We start from the raw sequence: 8,481 nt of genomic DNA on the forward strand, positions 1-8,481 counted from the left end.
ACACGATAATACTACATTGAATGTCTTTTATTTATAAATATAAAAAAGATGTCCCTGAAAACCTGTCGTTTCTACATTCGGTGATATACATAAATAAAAAACCATGTGTATAGTGTGTTGCCCACCTGGCTATCATCTTTCGTACTTAGGCCAACATGGCAAATTTCGGCCACACGATGGTACATAAAACTTTACTTTAAAACATTTATACACTAAATTTTGTAACTACCCGTAACAAATTTTCCCGAAATGACCCTGAGACAGGGCTCTGGGCTGATCAACTCGCATAATGAACCCGATTGGTTTTCCGTCTCTTTTCGGGGGTTTTCGGGCCCGGCAGGTTTCTGCTTACGCGGCTCGAATTCCCCGGAAAGTTCCGGGTTGCGCGCGTAGTAGAAACGCATTTTCCAGCCGGTTTTCCCGGACAAGGTGAGGGTAGTAACCTTAGGTGCAGCAGACGTTATACGCGACGATTGTTACCGAAGCTCTAAAACTTGCACGAAGCCTGACGTCCAAGATTTGAGGGTTACCTGCATATGATCAAGAATTGCTCTAATGATAGACATGCTTTTTTGTAAACCGTACGCTATATACATTTATTATAGCATTTATTTATATACATGAGCACTTTTTACTTATTTTTGTTTCTATTATTTCACACACAATAAAATGTAAAGGTAAAAGGTTGGTTGTTTTTGGGCAGTTTTCGGCGAGTTTTAGGTAAAATAATTGATGGAGAAAACAAACATCAAAAACACACATGCATATTAAACCAATATTGACAAGCAACGAGGTTATTCAAATGCAAGTTAAAAATAAACAATGCCAACAACCAACAACGTGAACGTTACATTTAGCAAATTTAATATATCCGGTTGCGTCTGTAAATTTGCTTGAAATTTTGCTAAAATCATGGTTAATTAAATACCCATCTAGCTGGTATCGGAAAATATCGCCGTTCTGCGTATTTCTCGTACATTTTTTATTGAAGCCACTCCAAATCGGAGAAGCATCAAACGAGAAAAGCTGAGTCGTTTACTGCATCGAGGGACGCAGCAGTATCGACCGAGAAATAGTGATGTGCGATGGAAATTGTCGAGGACTGAGAAATTCAAATGGTGGGGGTTGACTACAAATGAGAAACTGCTACTACTACTACTGAATATATTTTTTGATCGTTTGTTGCTAATAACAATTTTACTACTGCAAGAAAAAGAAGAATGAGAAAGTACGTCGTTTTCTTTTCAAAAAAAATCTGAAAATTTGATGCTATAAAATCTGTGTAGAAATTTTCAAATTGCGTCGCCATTATGAATATAAATAGATGTACTAAACAATCATCGAGGCAAAGTCACTGGTTCGAAGGAAATACTGCTACATCGTTGAATATCGATCACATGTTCCTATTTTAGGAGTTCCGGATTTTTTAAATGGAAGTTTATGAACTTTATTGGCAGATCAAAGGCAACTTTACGCACTGACCATTTTATTTAAAAAAAAATAATGACCATTTAAAAGCTAATGCATATTAACAAGTGTTTTAAAAATACATTATAATAAACTATCAGTATTTTACATTACGCGATTTTGTATTGCTTTAATAAAAAATTATATTTATACAGGTTGTTTGAAAATAAAAATTCGAAATCGTAATATTTTTCGAGTTATAGCTTGCCACAATTCATTTTTTAAAATTTTGTTTTTAACGCAGTGGGCTTGATTTTTTAGGGAATAAGCTGGCATGTTACACAAAGCTGTGAGTTAGTAAAAGTCATCGCTACAAAATAAAAGTGCTTCAGAAATCTTTCACTAGGGGGCACTTTACCTAGAACATTTTTCCCTGTATTTTATTTATGTAATGTGAATTGTAAATGTGAGTTTACCTAAGAGGACTTAATCAAATTTAAAAAAGTCATTGTCACAATCCATTAAAAATTAGGTTCTATTAAAAGAGCTTATTATCCAATTACTACTGTGATGGCCCATCAGGAATATTCAAATATTGAATATCATATCAAGCACGACGGCTTTATATCGAGGTTTATCCCAATAAAAACAGACTTGGTGAAAGAGGGTCATTCCAACCAGGTAATATGAATAAATAGAGACTAAGGTATAAAAGAACCGCTGCAAAAGAAGAAAGAATACTTCAAAATGTGGATGCTGACCCGTCAACGAGTACGAGAAAACTTGCTACTCGGGAAAGAATTGCTTGCTCTACAGTTTGGGAAGTTTTGATTTTCGGCCCCTCATGTTCAAAGGGTTCAGTTGAGAGTAATTTTATGCAATCAAATTGTAGGAAAAATTCAAAATTACTCGCAATTCTTCAATGTCATTTTGTTCACTGGCGAGGGTGCATTCAGTCGTGATGGCATTGTAAATTTTTGAAATATGCATCAGTGAAACATTGAAAACCCGCAAAAATGGAAGGAAAACATCAGCTCCGGCTTTGTTTAAATGTATGTGCAGGAATTATAGGACGTCATTTCTTTAACGGATCGCTTAATGGCAAACGGTATTTGCAATTTATCTTTAATTTTCTACTAAAATTAAACATGTTAAATTAAAAATTTTATTGACGCATTTTGCATTTACAATGTAGTTTAACCTAAGAAAAATAAGAAAAATGGTACCCATACATGTCAATCGAGTAACAGTATTTAATCCAAACTTACTTACAATTGCTAAACTACCAAGTTTACAAGGCGCCGGGTTGATTAAAAACATTTCATTGACTTTGCCATTTTTTCACTTTTTTAAGTTATAGCATACTGTTTTAAAAAATTTAGTGCAGGTCGTCTGCTGGTTAATAATGCGTAACTGCATTTCCACTGGCTTTTCCGTAACAGAAATGCGTATCGCAATATCCTTTCCGTAAATTAGAAGTATTCGGGTCGAGAATGAAAAAGTCGATTTATGGCTCAATGATCTCATCGAGTCAAAAGAAGAGTAACACTTTTTTGCTTAAGGCAATCTGTTCCATTTTGCAATATCAGTCTAAATAAATAAAATACAAGGAAAATAAAAAAAAAATTCGAGGTAAAGTGCCCTCTAGTGACAAATTCTTGAAACATTTTATTTTTTGGCGATGACTTTTACTAATTCAGGACTGTGTGTAAAGTACCAACTTATTCCGTTGAGAATTAAGCCCCCGTTAAAAATAAAATTGAAAACAAAATTTGACAACCTATGTCTTGGAAAATATTACAATTTCGAATTTTTGTTGCATAAGTTACTACCAATATTTTACCACGTTGAATATGGCCTCCAAGTTTCTGAATTCAATTACCGATCAATCGACTTTAGTACTCATAAAAGTCAAAGCGGCCGAACTACGAATACTGTTTGCACCAAAGGCCAATGGTTCTCTTTTTATATGAATTATAGTAATAGAATTGATTTTCACAGGGCATTTTGATTTTATTACAAATTTTATTGTAGTATGTTGGTCCTAAGCGGTTCTTAAACTTTCAAGGCAATCCAGTCCTGTATTATAGTATTTTCTTCTTCTCTTAAATTATTAACTTATGATGTTATATTCGTCACGATATTCTAATGACTACTCGAGTTACTACAACCTATAAAATCACACAACAAATTGAAGTTAACTATTTGAACTAATTTTCACAACATGTGTGGCAAGCGATGTTGCGATTGAACCAATCTGTTCCTTTTATGAAAAAGTTGGATCCAGTTTTAAAATTCCCAGCAGTCACTTAATATTTTTCACATAGCCGATATTATTTCTGCGATTCTAAAATTTTCCTTTCATATAGTTTTGATCACGTCTATGAATAGACTCATATTAAACATACCAAACGATCCAGAGTAGGGTTCGTCCGGATTAATTTATTATCCAATTTTTGTTTCTGACACCTTTCTTCCGGAAACAAAAGGAGATTGATGCCCAAACGCGGTAAAATTCAACATCCGATAAGGAGGGTTCGCGTAAACAATGGCGGTCACCGCCGTCGGGCCGTTAGGAGTTCAACAAATTACTACACGTTTTTCGTTTTAGCGGCCCTTTAAATGATTCAACGTTTTCTTGCATCCGGTCGAATCCGAATCTCTGTATTTTTGGTAAACAAAAATTTTCCTGGGGGCGAGATGCGCTTTTAATTATTAATAACAGTCTGGTTTCCGGGTTCGGCGCGCCCTCTCTCCCCCCTTTCCCCGCCTGGCTTACTTCTACCGGCTACATGCCGGAATAACATCGGGGGTGGGTTCGGGGGATAAACCAGGTGAACGACCGGGAGCGACCCAGACCGCCGACGGGCTGCTACGGACATCGATCTCTGCTGCACCCGGCTTGCGCACTGCGCCCTCTCGACCACCCCCACCTTCCCCCCCACAAGCCGCCCCGTTTATAGTCAGTAACGGACTTTATTGGACGCAAAAAAAATAATACTGATTGGTATTTACGTTTATTGCTTTTCTAATCGAAATAACACATTACGGTAGCCAGGTGCGCGGGGACAAAATTTATTACATTTTATGAGTCGCCTTTTAACCTTAAATGAAAAAAAAAGTGAAAAAAAAACCATCAGAGTAAGAAGAGATTATGTTCCTGAACATATTTTTTGCAACTACGATTATACGTTAACTGGTAGCTGAAACAGACTTAGTATTTTGAATCCATATTATAATATGGCATTCTCATATGGGGAAGTAACTATGATAATATAACAAGAACTTTTAGGTGACGGATGCTAGCGATGCCAGAAATTCCCAAAAGCAAAAGAATTTTTTTTAAATGCATCAATCATGTTGCTCGAAAAATATATAATTAGCTTCCCTTGGGCCCAAAAAATCATTGTTTAGCTAGTTATTTGTAAATATGAAACTGTAAAACCTTTAGATTTCTGATTTAGGCTAAAAATTTCTTATCTTGTAAAATTTGAATCACATCATTTTAAAAGTTGTGACTTGTACATTCTTTAGTTTTGTGTATGAGGCGTTTTTCTTATGCTTAAGTTTTCTTCTTGAATTATTTTTTTTTTGTTGCAGTTCGTTGCTTTTGCATCTTCTCTATGACTCTAAAGTGACTCATTTTATTGCGATGCAATCTTAAGGGCATACTGCTAGTAGTTCGCCACTTTCATGACTATCTCAACAACAACAACAAGAAAATGTTCAAAAAGATATGATCCAGGATCCATTTATAGTTTATATTCATCTATTGAAGTAAACATAATTTGAATATTTAATAATAATAAAGGACTTTTATTGTAGAAAATAAACAAATATATAATTTTCCAAATTTTCTTCCGCTTGTTCATCTTGAAAAATTTATGTATACACAAAAGGTGCTTGCGCACATAAGTAAATTTTAATATTGTAGCTACAAAAATGCTTTTTAAATTTGAGAAATAAAAAACACGCAATGAAGAACGATTTCGAGAAAAGCTCCACATAAAATTGCTTTCATTTTACTTAAAGAAAAAGGGCATTTGGTTGTGCTTCGACTCAAATGATCTCCTTTTTCAATAAGAAGGCGTCCGCCTGGCAATTACATTACGAACCGTCGACGAAAGAGGGAGACAAAATAAAAACAAATTCCTATTGCGAGTTTCCTTTACATGTGCCCGGGAAATGAATTTGCGAGGGTTAGTCCGTCACTGATTTTTAGCCCTAGCCCGATATGCACGGCTTTTCATTTCAGCCCCTCTTCCACGTTTTGATTCGTATTAATTTTACAGCAAAACCCACCCCATTGTTTTGATATATTCAGTCTAATCCTATTACGTAGTGAAATATGGGTTTTTTCCCGGGTATGCAGCCCCGGCGGCGTCGGAAAACGCGATTAAATTTTCGCTTTAATGTTGCCATTTTCGCGAAATAAAATGTATTATTAGGGGACCAAAAATGTTCTTTTGATAAAACGAGATGATTATTTCTACAGCCCAGTCTCCTGTTTCCCTAGGTCGTGCAAAATTCCTCTATACAGGGTGTTTCAAAAAAGTAGACACAAAATGCTTAGTTTGCAAGACACTGATTGTGACAAATTAAGACAAAGCGAATATTGCTGAAACTTGGCAACATCTATTATAATGGTAAAGTCCAGTGCCGTATCAGGAGGTAACTTATATTAATATTGTACGCCACTGACTTTATATTTACTTTTTTTTTGCAAAAAATGTGTTGAGTTATTCTTATTAGCATTTATTTTTCTAGCCTTTTCTTAAAATAAAAAAAAATTGGACAAATTACCAACATCAGCTTCACTACAGCCTAAGGATTTTTGCACTTTTTTTATTACGAATTGCCAGCCCAGCGTTGGCGCATATTTTTCCAAACACCCTTTATATGAAATTAAGCCAATGGAATGTGTGAAAAAACGCAACTTAGTCTGGTACTAACGAAGCCTTGTTCTCAGGACTAAATTGTATCGCCAGCTATACGCCCCTCCCTTTTATCCTTGAAGACACGGCGCCGTTAATACTTCACATTTCTCACGACACCATCTGCGAAGTTGAAATAATTCAGATAGATTGATTGATCCGTCAACAAAGAGAGGGGAAATTAATTGTAATTGTCTTAAAATAACAGATGGTAGTCGAGTAAGGGATAAATTTAAAAGGTTGAAACAAACCGCAAATGCGATGTTCAATCGATGTTCAGCAAAAAAATGCCATGTCAATGCTCCAATAAAAAGAGGTTTAGCATTGGTACCATTCGGGTCTGTTCATACTGTATACATAATACACATAAATATCACAAACTAGAAGCTTGACTTTCTGAAAATAAACACAAAATTATTTTAAGGCAGGTAGTAATTGCTTTAATAGGGATTAAAAATGAGAGTTTTGCTTATACGGGGTCTGCAGAAATAACGTAGCAACAATTTAAAGTTACTCATATGTGTATGGGTCCGAAAACAAATAGTTTTAAAGGCACAGGGTGTCAAACTTTAAAAAAATTAAAAAAATTTGGACTTAAAAATTTTAAGCTACTTCGGTGTAAGTGAGCCTCTTATCACTGCACATAAAACATTCGAAGGAAGCTGGGTAACTTTAATAAAAAGTCGATTTGTTTTTGTTAGCAAGATGCAATAAGTTGTTTCTTTTGACAACGAAGCAAGATATGACAAAAGTTGAATTTTGCATAACTGCTTAATTTGAAAAAAAAAATTAATTGGTGACAAAGTTAGTGGCGCACATTGTTTTTCTTTTTCACAAATTTTCGATAGGTGGACGCCACAGCACTTCATAATTTTAATATAATTAATGCCAAATGACGTGCTTGTTTCAACAAACAAAGCGACCAAATTTCAACAAAATGCATCAAGGGATATTTAAGATATCTTAAAGACCAATTTTTTTAATATTTACACGACTTAAATTATACGAACGTTATTTCCTGACACTCTGTATAAGTATATTTTTTTATTGCACCAAAAATATTGCTATTAATCAATAGGGTTGGATTTAGCTCTTAACAGAAGAGAAGACACGAGAAACAAAATCCATGTAAATCCGTCAAAGTTAATCAACACAATTTACCAATTTAATTTTTCATATACGACACATCTATTTATACTATCAGATTTTAAGTTTAAATTATATTCTTTGCCATGCTGAAGGTGAGCTTTGGAAACTTTGGAATTTTTTGTATTTTAAGCAGATAGAAAAAGATTACACAATTTTTAAGTCAGTTGCATGAACAAATAATAATTATAATAATCTTAAGCTTTTTAAGTTTTTCTGCATCGGGTTTTGACTCTGTCTTGTTGAAGTTTCGCCGAATATGCTTCTTCAATGCTCCGAAAAAATCAGCAGGATGTTTGCAGAAACGTTTGCAAGAAAGTCAATTCTTTTATAAAAGGATTTTTTAAACTGTATTTAAAATACTAAAAATCAGGAATCACGTCTTATAGAATCGATTAGCTCTGATAATTTTTAGACGAGCTGTTCCACTAATACCACCCCTTCGAAGAACGGCAGAGTAATTGCTTGAACTCAAATCGATAACGTCTATTTTCCGTCGACTTCCAAAGGTCGGCACAGGCTCAAAAATAGATTCGCCCTGGACCGAAGGGAAAATGCGATGACGCTCGGTTTTCCAACGCGGTAGGAAAATCGAAGGCGAAAATTAAAAAAAAAAAACGTCTAAAATAGGGTTGGATCGGCGTGACGTTTTTGTGGATATATCTGGATAGACCTCTTGCTCGCGCAAATTGTGGCGAAGATTTAGAGGGGATTGCTAATTAAACTTCAATTAACTTAAGCATTCGGTTAAGATTTATACAAAGGCCGTAGACCACTCCGCAATTTCTGCGAAAGACATTGATTAATGTTTCCGGTTTGCATTTACGCTAGGAATTACCGAACGTACAGAATAATATTAAACTTGACTTAATTAAATCAAATATTCATATAGCCGTGATCTAATTCCGCGCTCGGCACATTTGTAGAGCTATTTTAGGCAGAAATACTGCAAACAATTTGTAGAGGTCTATTCAAAACTTGCAATATATCATTC

This window comes from Cylas formicarius, unplaced genomic scaffold, assembly GCF_029955315.1.
Source record: "Cylas formicarius isolate icCylForm1 unplaced genomic scaffold, icCylForm1.1 PGA_scaffold_4__25_contigs__length_36172078, whole genome shotgun sequence".
NCBI lineage: Eukaryota > Metazoa > Arthropoda > Insecta > Coleoptera > Brentidae > Cylas > Cylas formicarius.